Here is an 18,133-nt window from a genome sequence, read left to right as displayed (position 1 = left end):
CTATTCTTTTTTATTTTTTTTTTTGTCGTCAAGAGACAAGAGACAATTTCAAGGGTGCGGTCATCCGGACACGCTGTGGACTATTCTCTTTTTTTTTGATGCAATGAAAATCTGGTCACGCTAGTGAACATTCATTTTATATTTCGTCGTAGAACGGAACTCACGACCATTCACGATTCGGTTGATGAGTATTTCAATTTTACTTCGAAACTGTGTACAGATTACAACATTTTCATATTATTTCAGCCATCTATTATGCTTATTTCACACAAGACAGTTTGTTCGGTCCGTTGAAATAATCTGGATAAGAAATAAGGTGCAAAATATTGAAGTTCATGAAAAAATGACTCATAAAAGTAAAAGTTATATATCTGATTACCTCGTTATTTTGGTAAATCCACGAAACTTATCATAAATCAGCTAATAAATGAAAATATTTCTTTTAAATAATTAAACGCAGGGGATTATAACCTCAACAAAAAACGTTTTGTGTGAGCAGCACTCAACTATTCTATGTGCAAAAAACAACATTGTTTTTTCTTCATTCAGGGATTTTCTGCCCTAGGCAGGTTCATCCCAGAAAACAACAACTGCATTAAAGCAGATGTATTCATGAAATCTTTTCAATTGCACGATTCTTTATAACCTTTATTTGACTTCAAAATCTGCGTCCACGCAAAATTCACACGGCTTCAAATGTTTTCTATTTTACTTGATAAATTTGGATCCTTTCTAGATTACGAGTACTGTGAGTCATATTTGTCACGAAAACTGCTGCTCGTTTGATTACTGATCAATAGTGAACCAGTTGCTTAATGCTTTTATGCACAAGCGTGCATCTGACGGCAGCGTAGCTCGCTCTGATAAACTGTTATTTCTCTACGGACATTTTCTGATTAGTGCAGCACGCATCAATTGAACGCAAAATGTTAGTTTTTAAGATGATTATGTGTTAGCAACTCATGTTCTTCTTTTTATGTAATCAATGTTACGGTATTCAGTATATAAGTAAGTTCATTGTGAAGCAATAATTTTTGATCATTCATCATTAACATGAACAAAATTTTTTTTAGAATTCAGACGTCTCTTACACACCAATTTTTTTCTTCATGTTCCAGCAATCCGGATTGCTGAAACTGCTTCAGCAATACACTGTTTTGCTGCTATACAGCAATCAATGTAACGTTCTACTGAAGTTCAGCTTTGCAGTTTACTGAACGCTTATCAGCAATTGAATTTTTGCTGGTTTCCAGTAACTTTCTTGACAGAAAGTTAAAAATCAGCTGTCACTTTGAAAAATCGCCGAAAATCAGCAAAAAACATTTACTGAACGCATATCAGCAATCCATTTCTTGCTGATAATCAGCAAATGTTCGAGCTGTCAACCACTGTGCACAAAAGTCTTTATGCAAAGTTCATTGAGCGTGTGTTGTGCAAGAAGTGTTGATTTTAATTTGAAAAATCAAGTGAAAAACTAATATTTTGGTGCATGTCAACTAAGTCTCGTCAAATAACTATCGCATATGCATTCGGTAAGTTCGAATTCTTAAAAAAAAACATATAAGAGGTCTCATTATCTGATCTTTGATTTTCAGGTATGTCGCGAGAAGATAATGGCAGCTGCACAGCTTCCGTTGATGCCGCTTGAGAAAATTTCAATATGAATTGATTTTAGTTTATCGAACAGAAATATATGTTCGGATTTTCTAAAAAGACAAACTTGCACTTTATTGATAAAAGAAAACTAATGTGTTATTATTTCCATTATTGATTATTATTTATGAAAGAAGCACCAAAGTTTGTTTACCATACGGTTGCTGGTTGATCAGCAAATCAGTTTTTACCTTGCTGAAAGTCCAGCAAAAGAACTGTCACTTTCACGACGATCGGTATTGCTGAATATTCAGCAGATTTTTTATTGCTGGATGGATTGCTGAACAAACAGCACAAAAAAAATCAGCAAAATTTTGCTGATATCCAGCACTAAAATTTTGGTGTGTAGAGTTTTGATACTTCTGTATTGCATCGATAAACGTGCTAGTCAACCGAAAATGTCCTTTGACTGATGTATATTACCGTGGAAATAGGTTTGTACTTGCATCGACACATATAGAATGACACAGTCACTTGGTGAAGAGGAAATCAATGAGTAACGTAAAATATCAATATCGCTTCTGCTACATTATTTTGAAAAATCCCCATCTAGTTGGCCACGCTTTTGAGGCGCAACTGGTTCGATGTTTTGAATTGATAGCTAGTACTCAATTCAAAACAACTTACACATAGTAACACTAATTATATACACTTAATAGGTATACCTCACCAGAACAATTATGATTGATGCAATATCGTATCCATTTCACTTTTGGGTGCCTCAATTGATGTATTGTTACATCACTGACCTAACTTGTTATGCACCAGCTCAAAAATATCGAAAATTGTGCGTTATTTTCATATAGTTGCAATGAAATAGACTACCCTCGAGCCACGACGCTTGCGAACCAGGAAAAGAATACAGCTTTTTCCATTCAATTTTCTGGTATAATAACCAAAACGTGCGAACAATGCAAAACTTCTTCCGAAACGTGGTGCATGTTATCACTTATGAAAAATAATATGATCGACCGATGTGCAACAAAAACATCCAAGCAGCAACTTACCCAAGAAGCCTGCAGTTCCCAGACCACCGAAGGGTTTCCCTTCCTTCCGGAGAAAAAAGTGCACTCACACAGTATTCTCGCACAAGCGGCAGAAGCACTTCTTAAAAACTAATCACACACTGTCAAAGACACTCTTTCTGTACACGCCCCCGCTTGCCCACAATTTCCAGTTTGTTCATTTATGATTAATCCGGCAGGATCGCCAAATGTGCGCATTGGATTTATTGCTAGCAAGCGGGAGCTACAGAATACAATCAGACTTCACACCGTGACGTTACTGGACGAATGACGACGACGCGGGTGGCTGCGATTCACCATGCCTACTAGGATCACTTGATGTGCCGTGCATAGTTGTCCACTGTTCAATATGTCGACATGAATCTACTGTCACACAACTGTCCACCATTCTTTTATCTTTTAGTAAATTCTAGCGTTTCGTATCATACAGGCGTATCAGCAATGGTCGATTTATCTTTATCGGGTTTCTCTTCCATTTATATTGTTCGCATAGTTGAAAATCGGAATTTTTGACTCGCGAAAATCAATGTTTCTCCTAAACCGTGCGTCGGACGTAAGGTACCCCGGGGCAAGTGGGACCTAAAAAAATGCTAGTTTGGTTTTGCCTAGCCAAAAAACTCTAGACATAAATAATTTTATAATTCCAATGGTTCTAAAAGACAATGTTGGTATATTTCTTCTTATTAAAGGGTATTAAAACTTTTTCAAATTTTTAAAATTGTGTATAATTTGCATATAATGAAAAGTGGAGCAGATCTCCATTTACACCGTATCACGGGGCAAGTGGGACCCATTCGGAAATTTTGTACAAATGGCTGAATATAGTTGCTGCATATATGTAAGGTAGCATAAATTATAAATATCTTATGCGAATAACTATGTTCAGCAATTTATGTTGGAAAAGTTTTGTGGTATCGTGCATAAATTACGTAACACATATAACAACAAATCACTGAGAAAAAAAAATGATTTAACTCTAGCAGCTCGTGCAAAACAAATTGATTTTGTTTATACAAAAAGCGCCCTAAGGTTCAATGCCGAAAGATTTCCAAACTTACTTTTCATATTACGTAGTTGATGAATCTCGCCTAAAGATTTTTCAAGATTTACAGTTGTTATGTTTTCCCTTACATAATTTTACGATCATTAAATAAAGATTTTAAAAACGTGAGCTTCGAATAAGTCGTTTTCAATTTGTTCAAAATTTAATGGCCGGTTCCTTAAAATTCAGAAAAGCTCATTATGCAGCGAAAAACGAGAAAATAATAGAAGTTTTTGTACGAAAACATGAAAAATAGGGTATATGTACCATTCCTTGGCCTAATTTGCAAGCCGCCTTGACAATTTTGACCATAACTCATGAATTAATAGCACTAGAAATAATATGTCGACCGTATTACACACTCTAGGCCATGCATGTTTCACCAATTGGAAGTAAACTTACGTAAATATTCAAGATTTTACTTAATTAAGTTGAAAAGATTCGATGCGATGGTATGCAACGTTGGTCTATGGTACAAAAATTGGCCTATTACTGGATACAACGTTGGCCTATTGCTATCCATGCACTAGAACCACTAATTATCTAATTTTTTCAATATTTATGCTGAAGCATTATCTCTGTTTGTTTACCAATCTTACTTTTAAATTATATTTTCGGAGCCAAATTTTCAAAAAACTATAAATAAATCACTTTAACTAAAGTTCTTTCTTAATTTAGTAACGAAAACAAAGCAACCCTATTATTATGTTATATTTTTACAGTCACCGCACATAAAATCTTTCTTCATGTTCGTTCTTTCTGGTTCTTACGCAAGAAATGCTTTTGACGTCTTTTTATCGCTGTTTTTGACGTCACTTTACTGATGGGCCAAGATTTGGGTACATAGTGAAAAAAAAATGTCCTCAATATTCGGCCCACATTCAATTTGTAAAATAGTTATTATTCGTTGAAAACAAATACACAAGTTCAAAATAGCGTCTTTGACCGTCGCATCAAATGTTCAGTTATTGAAAAGTCAATTCGAAATGCTTCAGAATTATGCCATTTATGATCATGTGTATAGACTACCCACTAAGCCGAAGAATCATGGCGTCTACAATAGCTAAACAAAGTGACATTTTCATTCAATTTTAATGTTCCAAAGTGCTAAAATTGAAACGAAATGTTACAGCTGTTGGGCGCATAGCTTTTCCGATATCCAGTTATGCGTGTTTGTTTGAGTTTTTGTTTGACATTAAGATAGGCCGAACGAGGGGACTATGCCAACGAAGCATCCCGATACCCTAGATGATTTCGAAAAAATATTCTTCCAAAGACTTTACCATTTAAAAAATAGCTTCATCATCAGAATAGAAGTAATTAAGTATAATTCAACGATTGATTTACTCAAGGCGCCGATTTTTACATCACTTTTGTGTTCATTTCGACTTAGGCTGAAGAAAGCGAAATCATACTATGAAATTGTGTTTGTTCACTCTCATAGGTCTCACTTGCCCCAGATGCTGAAATGCACTGGGACAAGTGAGAGCAGTTAACTAAAGGTAATAAATAAAAATAAATTAGAGCTTTTTCGCTTAAATAATTTGCAATCACTCCAAATATTATCCTGAAGCCGAAAAAGTTTCACATTATTTGTTATTCTATTTTTAAACGACGAATATAATAGAGTACGTTAATCTTACTTAGTGAATTGAAAATTACATATGAACAACAATAACATATATGGTCTCTTTATGGTGAGAACAATAACAATTTTTAAATTGAAAGTATCCGTTGGTGTGATACCTATGTTTTCTATGAAAAAAGTTTGCCTTAAAACGAAAAAATAAAAAAAAAAATATAGCTGTAGGTCTCACTTGCCCCGGATTCTCACTTGCCCCGGGGTACCTTACTTCGAGCATAGTGCGCTGAATAGAGGACCAGGCCCGCTGTCCAGCGCACATTGTCCGACGTTGGGTTTCCCGTAAGGATTTGGAGAAAAGGCGATTGTCGCGAGTGGGGAAACTTCGGGTTTCAATCGTAACGACAACAACTTGGCCGGGAAATCCAGTTTGATTATTGGCATTGTTTTAGAAGCTACTCCTAGTCGTCCTCTACTAGTCTACATCGAGAGATTTTCTGAATACTGCTTTTTTTCCCGGAATAATCCGAAGAGAAAATAGATGTTGAAGAGAAATCGATCATTGTAGATACGCCCGTATGATACATAAATAGCGCGAGAATTTACTTCTCGGTCATTGTCAGACACTGGCGCAATCTTTTATCGAGCGCCATTGACAGTTGCATAAAATCTTCGCATATCGTTCCTATCCATAGTTTCCTGCACCCCTGCACGTCAGCAATAACACTCTCTTCGTGCTGTTGTTTCTTGCAGCGGTGGATTCGTTTCTTTTCTACTTTTGCCACCCTGTACCGCTCCTTGTTAATCCGGGAGCCGGCCACTAGCATTAAACTTTTGGTGGCATTTTTTTTATTCACAATTTATCCTCATCGAAAGAATCATTACGTTGGCGTCGATAACCCTCGTCGTATACAGCGCGGTGCAGTTTCGGTTGCTTGATGGCGCGCGTCTTGAAAGGTTAAGCGGTGTCCATCGCCTCTTGAGCTGTTATTGTCACTGTTTTATGCATAAACTCCTATTGGCTACAAAACCTCAACTCAAATACCCTAATGATCAACGTGTCTAAACAAGTCTTCCTAATACCTTCTCCGGCCAAACTCTCAGTTAAAAAATACACGTTATTTAACATAGGCCACTCTCATATACAGACAGAGGCTAATTGAAACATCAAAGAAGATACTTATCATACCTTGTATCATACTCGCATCATTCATCCGGTGACGCAGTTGTAGCTAGCCGAAGAATGTACAAGGTTGCTGCCAACGGAAACATCACTCAAAGTGCGTTGCCAGTGCGTCACATACTTTTCACATCTATATTCATCAGTGGTAGTGGTTGAACAACAATGGCAATGAGCTATTTGCATCCCTTCTTCGCCCAAAAGAGTGCACCCGGCCATGTATTGCGCTATCAAAGTGCCACAATTTTGAACCGTGTCAACTTGAGCGCAGTGCACATCTACGTCGTCGACATTGCTTCTGCACCGTTGAAGACCCAGTTCGCTAAACAGCTCTGTTTGGTCGTCGGTGCTTTTGGGTAGATGGGGCCAAATGGGCCATTCAATTTGAAAAAAATATTTTTTGAAACCAAATCTTAATTTTTGATCATGTTTCTTTATTTTATTTTGTAATTCTATATCTTGTGTTTCTTCTTGGCATAACGATCTCTCAGCTTCTTTGTTATATGAGCACTCCTACAGTTATTAACTGAGTGCTTCATCTGTAAATGATCAGTTTGTGATATACATACCTGGCAGACCTGAATATAAAATATGCTCCTCAGCATGGACTTGCTGATTACCGGAGCGCTTATTGCATCGGCTATATCTGCACGTCATTCAAACTACAGGGGATAGACAAAATGATCGGGACAGGCAAAATTTTCACTTTTCAAAAAATGTTCAATTAGCTGTAACATTTCGAAAAGTGCATCAAATATTCTCAAATTTTTACTGTAAGTTCTTCATTTAGTTGTGTATCAGTTGACAAAATTTGGAAAAGATCGGACAATTCTTCACGAAGTTATAAAGATTTTTGAAAATGGTAAAATTATCCGATAGTCAACTTTGAGCTGTTATATCTCCGGATTCAATTAACCGAATGTAATGAAATTTTGACCATTTATGACTTATATAATGCGCTATGAAAAACCATTGACTTAACTTAATATTCTTAACATGGAAGAAAATTATAACGATTAGATTATTTTTCTAATAAAACACCAAATTATCCAAAACATCAACATCGTTTCAAAATTCAAGATGCAAATTATAGTACATTTAGTTTCCCTCTAATTGACTTATATATAAATGCGTTTTGAAGGAAAGTAACAACATTGCCACCAATAAATTGAAAAAGTAATGGGATGCATATTAAAAATAGATCAATTTATTAAAAAATCGCGAAAAAAATAAAATCGCTATAACTTTTTCGCTTGTTAAAAATTTCAAGTTAAGTCAAGTGTTTTCCAGAGTTCATTATATAAGTCATGAATGGTCAAAATTTCATTGCAATCGGTTCATTGAATCCGGAGGTACAACAGCTCAAAGATGGTTATCGGATAATTTTATCTTTTTCAAAATTCTTTATAACTTCGTGAAGAATTGTCCGATCTTTTCCAAATTTTGTCCACTGATGCAAAACTAGTTGAAGAACTTACAGTAAAAATTTGAGAATATTCGATGCACTTTTCGAAAAGTTACAGCTAATTGAACATTTTTTGGAAAGTGAAAATTTTGCCTGTCCCGATCATTTTGTCTATCCCCTGTAATAGTGGTTCAAACTCAGGTAACCAAATGTTCAGCTTCCCGTGATAATTTGCACTTCCAAGTTCCACTTAGTTTTGGTGAAGTTCTGAATGGAACTTTCTGGCTGCTCAAGAGGCCAACAATGAGCCTGGCAGGAACTTCGTAAAAAAGTTCCAGCAAGGCTCATTGTTAGTCTCTCAGGTAGCTTGAAAGCTGTTAAGATGCTACTCGGAATATTTTTGGAACTTTCAAGTTTAAAGAAATTCAACTCAGTAGCTTCTGGTTCTGCCCGTTTTACCCCACATCACCACTATAGATAGGTAAAAGGTTAAAGCAGATACTTATCGCTTTGCGTGAGGGTGCCTATCTCGATGACTCCGGGGAAACGTTCTTTCCGTTCTTCCGGTTGAGTACGACGACGTAGAGTGTACAGCGGCCTGGTGGTGGGCGTGCGTGTGGTGGCATCCAAGTATTTGCCGTTTTTGCAACGATACTACTGTCGGAGATAGGCGCCTACCTACCTACAGTGATAGACATTCGTTTAGCCGAGATCAAAAATAGTGTCAGGAAACTCATACAAAAGATTTTATGATAAAACTTTTTTATCGTAGTGATAGTATATCTAGTACTGTTTTATAAAAATGTGATACATCACACTTACATATACACTGAAACAAAAACGAGGGTAAAAACCCTTCAAATGTCATTTTTTGCCTAGACATTCGTTTAGCCGAGGTAAATGAAAAATTGGGTTTCAATAGATTTTTTGCAATTTCTTGAGTATATTTCGAGGATATACTCCAAGGCATTTAGTTTATGACGTGTTAGCAAGATAATTGACCTTAAAAGTTTATTTATTTATGAAATTCACAGAAATATTGTAAAAAAATGTCCCGATAAGGAGAAGCGACGATAAACAAATTTATTTAAGAAAAACGATTTCTGCAAACACTCAAACGTATGCTAGATTAACAGTTTCGAAAATATGGCACAGAGTTATTGTTAGAAATGTTCAAATTATTGCATAAAATATCATGAAAAAATAGAGTATATTGGTTTTTGGTTGGTTAAACTTTAAAATGGGATTGATAAAAGCTAAAATAAATAGTTCTGCATTGAAAGAAAGACGTGCCCTAATGCCTGTGGAGTATACTTGTATGATACTAGCATTACTAAATGAGTTAGAAGACTGCAAAGTGAAAGAACTGCAGGAAGTGTCAGATTTTTTGTACCCTGTTTATTCAAAAGCAGATGCTCATACAAAAATGCAAGATATGGTCAAACAATTGGCTTATTTCATTCAATGTGAAGAAATATATTATAAATGAGTCTTAGTTGTGAACCATATTCATTTTTAACATAATTTATTTGGAAAGAATGTCTAAATTATGAAACAAGTAGTTCATGCTAGAAATTTGAATACTTTCGGTGCCATTTCTCGAAATATGAGCCACCCAGTGTATGTTATTTCAACCAGAATACAGTCTATAAGATATTGGGAGCTATTAGAAGGCGTAATAGTAGTAAACGCTGTGATTTATGCAAGTTAAACCATCATATTTCATCAAAACAATACTTAAATACGTGATTTTTTGATGGTTTGCGTTATTTTTTTCTGTTAAAAACATTGTTTTTCGTAAATTTTCAACCTGTTTTGGTCATGAAACTTTCATTAGATTCTTTTGAAACACTTCTAATAAAAATAACCACATCAAATCTCAATTTGGAAACATTTACAATATTATGACATATTTATATGAGATGCTTGCAAAATTATTATGGCAACACTTCCAAAAACGATCTAATTCATGATTTACAAGTTGATCTATAATGCAGATCACCATACAAAATGACTTTGTTGGATATTTTTCGAAATTTGATAGTTTTTATTATGGAATTCTAAAAATTGTACAATTCGGCTAAACGAATGTCTAGGTAAAAAATGACATTTGAAGGGTTTTTACCCTCGTTTTTGTTTCAGTGTATATGTAAGTATGATGTATCACATTTTTATAAAACAGTACTAGATATACTATCACTACGATAAAAAAGTTTTATCATAAAATCTTTTGAATGAGTTTCCTGACACTTGTTTGAAAATTTTTTAGCCTCGGCTAAACGAATGTCTATCACTGTACCAAGCCGTATTCCACTGCAGCGAAGAATGAATGTCGTCGTCGGAAAACTGCTAGTGGATGTGGCCGTTCCGGGTGAATGAAACTTTGAGCATCGTTGCGTCTTCGATGTGCCCTTGTGTCCTCGGAGCTCTGGTTGGGTCCTACTACACTACTAATGCGAAAACAATATTCCGAGGTGGTGATTAATGACGCAGAGCACATTTTTGCGCTTGTCTGCACACGTCTGCCGAGGAGAACAAATTGAAAGAAGAAGGGCACTGTTTTGCGCGCTCAATCAGTCCTTGGATGTGGTTTGGGGAAACGCATGAAAATGTGATAATCAAAGTCACGCTCGCAAAATCGCTTCGTAGGAGTTGGGGTTGGTGTCACAGGGGCCCATATAGCCTAGCCACAACGGTAAAGGCATGGGTATTTGACATGATCACGCAGGGGGTGACAGGTTCGATTCCCGGACGGTCTAGGAACTTTTCGTTACTTGCTAGAGCATAGTATATCTTTGAGTCTGCCACACGATATACACATGCAAAATAGTTTTTGACAGCGAGAGTTATGAGGTGAAAACTGTGGAAGTTCTTATATAACACCCCAAGCTGAGAAGCAGGCTTTGTTCCATTAGAGACGTTACGCCAAAAAGAAGAAAAAAACGCGTAGGTGTTTAGTGTTGCACATTACGGTCTACTTCAACTCACTTCTGTAAGCAACTTCAATAGATTTTTCCCATCACAACAGTAAGCACAATTTATAAAGGAACTCTTGGAAATTATCCATAGAAGAATCCCAAGAGAATCTTTTGAGTTATCTCAAAGAAACTCTAAAATATCTCAAAAGAAATTACTGAAAAACCCTGGAGTAACAGAAACCTCTACAGAACTGGGTAAAACTTGAAAATTAATGATTAATGAGAATGATGATTAATTGGTTTTTCTTTTAATTTTGAGATAAATATTGATTTTATATTTTTATACAATAGAGCACGTTTTTCCGAGCCCCAGTTATCAGACATCTGGGCAATTGTTTGACAGGTCCACCCAGTACAAAATCCGAAGAGGGGTGTTTCGACAAATCGCCTCCATACAAACAACAAATTGATTTTAAAATTGGTTCCTGTGAACCAAAATTCATGAACATTTGAATTTCGGCCCATGCAAATTCAGAATATGCAATAATATTAACAACGCTAAAGATGCCAATTGGCAAATGAAATTGTGAAAAAATTGTGAAAAAATCGCGTTCTGGTGGGATTCGAACCCACGACTCCGCATTCGCTAGACCGGCTCTTCAGCAAACTATGCCACAGAACAGATAATGATTCTGCGGAATAGATAGCCAAACTGACTCCGAGCCCACATTTTCACAATTCCATCTCTCTTTCGGCTTGGATGCCAACCTCGCAACACGCTCGCAGTTGTGCGTTTAATAATACCACCAGCATTGTTTTCACAATTCCATCTCTCAATTTGTCAATATATAAAAGCTTGGGGTCTTATGATTCTCAAGTTTGTCCCAGTACATTAAGTCCTGCCAGCAAATTGGTACAGGCCTGTAAAGGGCAACATAGACATGTAGAGAAGACCGGAGAAATATTTTGAGTAGTTTCTGAAGGAATCCCTATTGCAATCTCCTGAGAAATTCCTGCAAACTTTTCTGAAGTTGTTCTTGAAAGATGTAAATCCAGGAGAAATCCACAAAAATAAATCATGAAAAAAAGTAAATTGGAAAATATCTGAAGCAATTCCGATAATTTTTGTGTTACTGGGAAGTAAATTTAGATTTTACCATAGTTTTTGCGTGTGAAACTGGAAAAGCTCAGTGAACTTCTTTATTTTTGCTTTTATATTGAGTACTTCCGCTGCCGGGAAAAATCTACTTCGCGGGTGACTGTGTGATTGTGCCGGTTGTGCTTTTAAAGTGTCCGTCGCATTTTTTAACTCTGATAAATTTAATGATGTGTGGCACGAATGTGTTGAGTGGTTTTTGGCGACGCTGCTGGATGTCCGGGAGATCCTAATAAAAGCCTTGAAAGTACTGGAAGTCATATAATTTGGTGAGTCTGTTCCTGCCGACACCTGGGCCTGAGAGGACGTAGAGGTCTCTACGCCTTTCATAGGTGTCCAAAATCTTCCTTTCCCATTCCTCAGCTGTTGCAAGGACGTGGCCAGGACAGCTCTTTACCGTTGGAGGATTGTGTCAATCTCGTCTAAGAGTCAGTAATAAGCCCCAAATTTCTGTGCTTTGGTAACGGACGGGAAGGAGGCAACCCTCATAACAGCGGTCTAGGGCTGTACCACCTACGAATTTGTGCGACTTGGTTAATGCCAATGTTAATGCTAATGCTAATGGAAAATATCTGAAGCAATTCGTGGAGGAACTAGCGTAGAAATGACTTAACAGACTCTAGCATTAATTCCAGGAAAATTTTCGGAAAGAATATCTCTGTGGAAATTACGGAAGCAACCTCATAAGAAAATCATGAAGCAATACCAAGATACAGTGAGTGGACTTTTATCGCGAACCACTGAATACTATAATATACTGAATATTCAGTGAATAGTCCATACTCAGCAAGTGATACATTAGCGAATGCAACATTTCGTGAACCGACATGCTCGAGAACGCTCCTCGAAATGCTGTTCATTTTCTTGTCCGGTTCGATACGAGAGCGCAATCAAGAGAGAAGATGCTCGATGACGCTAATGAAAGCGATGCATTCGGTAAGAATATTTTACTGTCATAATTCTTTTTTATTGTGACTACACAACACAACGTCATGAATACAGTTAAATTAAATAGTAGTTCTCGTTTTTTAAAGTGAAACCATACTGATAATAATAACGATTATTCACAGTTGTCCCAAGCTAACGATGAGGGATCATCGGTAAGTGTTACACTTAGCGATGCCCGCTCATCGCCGCAGCTTGTCTATATCGGAGTATCTTCTTTGTGTTCCTTCGTGAACCATGCGACTTGACGAGAGAACATACACCGCTTGGTAGGGTATCGCGCTAATTGGGCGGTGGCTTCTATATTCGTCTGTTTTCCACTATAACTCAGTCAATTTTGAATCAATTGACTTGAAATGTTGTACACGGGTAGATACTATACCTATCTCACCACATTCCAAAAGTTGTGTCAATTGGTTTAAATTTGACTGAGTTATAGTGGAAAACAGACGAATATAGAAGCCACCGCCCAAGTAGCGCGATTCCCTAATTGAAACAGAACCAAAAGAAGGGAAGAAAAACTGCCGAGTGGTTCACTTATCACTTTTTCGTCCAAACACCGCCAAGATGTATTACTGTAGGAATACCAAGAGAATTTCCTGAAGAAATCACAAGAGGAAACCCCAGGAAATTTATAGAAGAAGCTCTATAGTGGAATCTATAGAAAAATCCTGTTCTTATTTCCTGAGGAATTCCTGGATAAATTGTTTAAGCCATTTCCGAAAAAATAACTGAAAAAAAATCAAAGAGATTTTTTTCGGAAATTCCCAGATTGGTCTCCTGGAAAAATCGCTGGGTGAATCTGCGGTAGAATTTAAGAAAAAATCTCAACAGGAAAGAGTTCCACGAATAAAATCTGAGATGAAAATTCCCTGATAATTCTACAGAGTAAATCTAAGATAAATTATTGGAGAACTCCCTTCAAAAATTTATGGATACATCCCTAGAAGCGTTCTAGTTGAAATTCATGGGAAAAGTTCTACTTGAAAACCAGCAAGAATTGTTGTAGGTATCCCACACATGGACAGCGGAGGCTTTCAAAGTGGTCCAAAGTTTTTAACAAGTAATCAACATTTGGAATATCCATTTTATTTCCGTAGATCTCGGAGGACAAACCGTATTTTTTCCAAACTTATTGAATATTCATCCATTCAAACTTTCAGAGAAATTCCTTCACAATTTTGCAAGTTTTCTGAAAATTGTTACAGTTGTTCCGTTGAAAGTCGTTGCGATATCCTTCGTGAGTTTTTTTAAGTTTCTATGATAGTTCCTTTCAATTTAATTTTATATTTTTTAAGAATTGATGTTGACCCAGAAAAGCGATAGTAGAGTTAACGGATTGATTCAACGGCAACAGACCCGGTAACGAATAAAGGACAACGATTGGAAAAATGGATCTTGGAACGTGAATTTTGAATGAACCCGCACGTGTTTGGCTCCTGGCTTGTGAACTGCAGACTATCTGCGTTAATGTGATTGCTATCCAGGAGATACGCTGGCTCAAACCTGGAGAACGCGAATTCCGAGCGGTGGATCCCACCAAATCTGTGTGTTGAGGATGAAGGGCAAATTCTTCAACTACAGCTTGATCAGCATCTATGCGCCAACGAACGACAAACTCGATGACATGAAGGATGAGTATTATGAAAGCCTTGATAAGGCCTACGGAGAGTGTCCAAAATAAGAGGTCAAAATAGTCATCGTAGATGCAAATGCGCAGATCGGCAGAGAAAGTTTCTTTCGGCCTGTCATTGGAACGGAAAGCCTTCATTCTGTTACCAACGATAATGGTCTGCGCCTTGTGACATTCGCTGCTGCTAGAGGGATGGCAATCAGCAGTACCTACTTCGCACGTAAGAATATCCGAAAACGCACCTGGCGACACCCGAGTGGTGACACTTGCTTCCAGATAGACCACGTGCTGGTCGACGGGCGACATTTTTCGGACGTTATATATGTGAGGTCCTACAGAGGCCCAAACATTGACTCGGATTATTATCTTGTGGCCTCAAAAACTCGGGCGCGATTATACAGCGTCACGAGTTCAAGAAACAACAGGACGATGCGTTTAAATATCCAGCGCTTGTCAGCCGAAGGGGTTGCTGCACAGTACCATCAGAAGCTAGACGAAAGGATAGAAGAGACAGACGGATCTGGAGATTTCACTAGCTTATTGGGAGTTATCCACGAAGCAGTGACAACAACAGCACAAGAGTTGATAGGTACCGCTTAGCGACGCCAACGTAATGGTTGGTTTGACGAGGATTGCCAACGAGTGACGAACGAAAAGAATACCGCCAGAAGTCGAATGCTAGTGGCCGGCAGAACAGGGAGCGGTACAGGGTGGCAAGAGCAGAATAGAAACGAACCCACCGCAGAAAAAACTGCAACACGAAGAGAGTGTTATTGCTGAAGCACAGGAAAGTATGGACAGGAACGATTTGCGGAGGTTTTATGCAACTGTCAATGGCGCGCGGCACAAGACTGGGACCGGGATGGAAATTTGCTGACAGACAAAACAATGGTGGCAGCCAGGTTGAAGGAGCACTTCGAAGATTTGTTGAATGGTAGCAGCGAAGGAGCACCCAGGAATAGGATTAACATAATGGATGACAGTCAAGCAGTGGAACCACCAACACTGGATGAGGTTAAAAAGGCCCCTCCAGGAGCTGAAAAACAGCAAGGCTGCTGGGAAAGACGAGATCCCGGTCGAACTTCTTAAGTACTGAAGCGAGCAGCTACATCAATCAATCCACCAGATTATTATAAAGATTTGGGAGGATGAAGAATTGCCCATCAGCTGGTTGGATGGCCTCATAAGCACAATTTACAAGAAAGGGCACAGACTGTACACAGCCAGATTGATTACCCTTTTAAATTCGGCGTATAAGGTACTGTCGCATGTCCTGTTCAACAGACTGCGACTCTTGAGGAGTCCTCCGTCGGCGAATACCAGGCTGGTTTTCGTGAGGGCCGATCAACGACGGATCAAATCAGTGGCGTAGCTAGGAATTTGGGGGCCCGGTGCGGAACAAAATTCGTGGGCCCCCATGAAAATTACTGATCGCACTGTTGTATTTTGTACAAAACGATGAAAAAACCAATGAAATCCTTCAATGAACGTAAGATTTCTTCTAAGAATTATGTCGAATTTTTTTTAACAAATTATTTGGGAATTGTACCAAGTAATCTTTAAGGAATTCCTTCAAAGATTGCTTTACAGTTTTCTTTAAAATAAATCTTTCGTGAAGAACAATTTGTCTTCAAGAATCTTTCAAGTCGTTAATGCAAGGATGTCATTCAGTATTTTTATAGGCACTCCTTCAGGAGTTCTTCAAGTGTTGTCTCCGAAGATGTTTTCAAAAATACTTCAAAGTACTTCAAAAGATTCTTGCAAAGGCTTCATCGAGTATTTCTCAAAATTTGTTCAGGAAGTCCACCAGGGTTTCTATCAATAATATATCTGAGGATTCATTTAGAAGATTCCAGAAAAAAATACTACAAAAAATTCTCCAAAGATTTTTTGGAACCACATATTCTTCCGAAAAAATAAAATCGGAATCGGGTTCTGTAGGGGTATCCCGATTATTTCATAATCGGAATCTCCGTCCAAAAAATAGTCGAAATCCAAAATTTCATCATTTTTGGTGCTCGGGAACTATTTTTAAAATCCATTTAAAGTTTGTATGGGGATTTTTTTGTGTTCGGGGTGAACTGTCATTTTATCGATTGAATTGTCATTCTACCCACGGAAATTAAAACTGTTTAGTTAATTTAACCGGGAACACAAAGGAATTGAAACGCAATTAAACATCACGTTATGCTCACAAGGATTCCAAGGATTTCTTCAGAAATTCCTCCAATGATTCCTTAAAGAACGCTTGTTTCGATAAAAATCGGCAAGGGTTCTTCAAGTCCCAAAGAATCCGTTGAATTTTTTTTAATCTACAAAAACTCCTACAGAAGTTCCTCTAAGAATATTCTCAGAGTATCTTCGTAGGAGTTTTGCAGGAATTCTGTCGAAAAATCCTTCGGGAATTCTTCCAACGAATTCTTTAATATTCATCAACTCAAGGACATTTTCCAAGGATTCCTACAGGAATTTTTGCTAACATTTCTCTGGGCACTATTTAAAAAAAATCTATTGTGATTTTTCAAAGTTCTTTCGAGACCTTTGCTTACCAGATTCCGCTAGAAACTCCTCCGAAAAAATCGAAACTACTGCAAGGGTTTCATCAATCGGATAAAGCTTTCCTTGTTTAATTTATTTAACAATTTCGCAGAGAATTCTACCGAGGATTACAATTGGGACTTTTTCAGGACTCGCTTTAGGAATTCTTCCAAGGTTTTATTCAAAATTTTAAAGAAATTCCTACAAAGAGGCCTTTAGAAATCCCTCCCAAACTTTCTTCGGGAATTTTTCTAAAGATGTCTTTAGTAGTTCATCCAATAAATGCTCTTACGATTTCTCCAATGATTCGTTCAAAATTTATTAAAGTATTCTCTTAGAATTTCCTCAATTGATTTCATTCATTCTTACTTAAACTTTCAGGACGCGCGCCTGTTCTAGCCTAAAAATACACTGTGCTTGCGCTGTATACAACGAGCGAGGTTTTTTTTGGCATTGTTGTACTTTTTACAACGACGCGTGTCCTGAAGGGTTAAACTGATGTCCCCAAGTATTTCACAAATTATTTTTTTTACAACAAATCTTTCGGGCATTCTTTCATGCAAGGATTTCTTCATGTATTTACTTCAGCAACATTTTTTCGAAGATTTTTAAGAAATTCCTCCAATAATTTATTCAAGGATTCAAGAACTCGTCATTAGAAATTAAAAAAAAACATTAGATTTTTTTTTCAAGAAACAAAATTAAAAAAAACATTTTTAGAAATTGCTTTGTGATTTTCTTAGGAAATTGTTTGTAAACTTCACTGGTTATTTTTTTTGGAAATTCCTTAGGTAATTCCTTTGCGATTTTCTTCGGCCGTTCCTTTTTAAATACTTGGATTTTTTTTTAATTCTTAAGAGTGTATCTCATAGAACTGCAAAGCCAGACAAAAACCAGCTGCATAACAGACGTAATTCCGTAAAGAATTATGAAAAAAAAATCCAGAGGAATTACCAAAGGAATTTTCTGAATAATTACCGGAGTCAGTCAAACGAATTGACTAAGGAATTTTCAAAGTACCTGTCGAATGAATTTCTAAAGGAACTATTGAAATAA

Source organism: Aedes albopictus, chromosome 2, assembly GCF_035046485.1.
Source record: "Aedes albopictus strain Foshan chromosome 2, AalbF5, whole genome shotgun sequence".
Lineage (NCBI taxonomy): Eukaryota > Metazoa > Arthropoda > Insecta > Diptera > Culicidae > Aedes > Aedes albopictus.
This window is presented reverse-complemented; position numbering follows the sequence as displayed.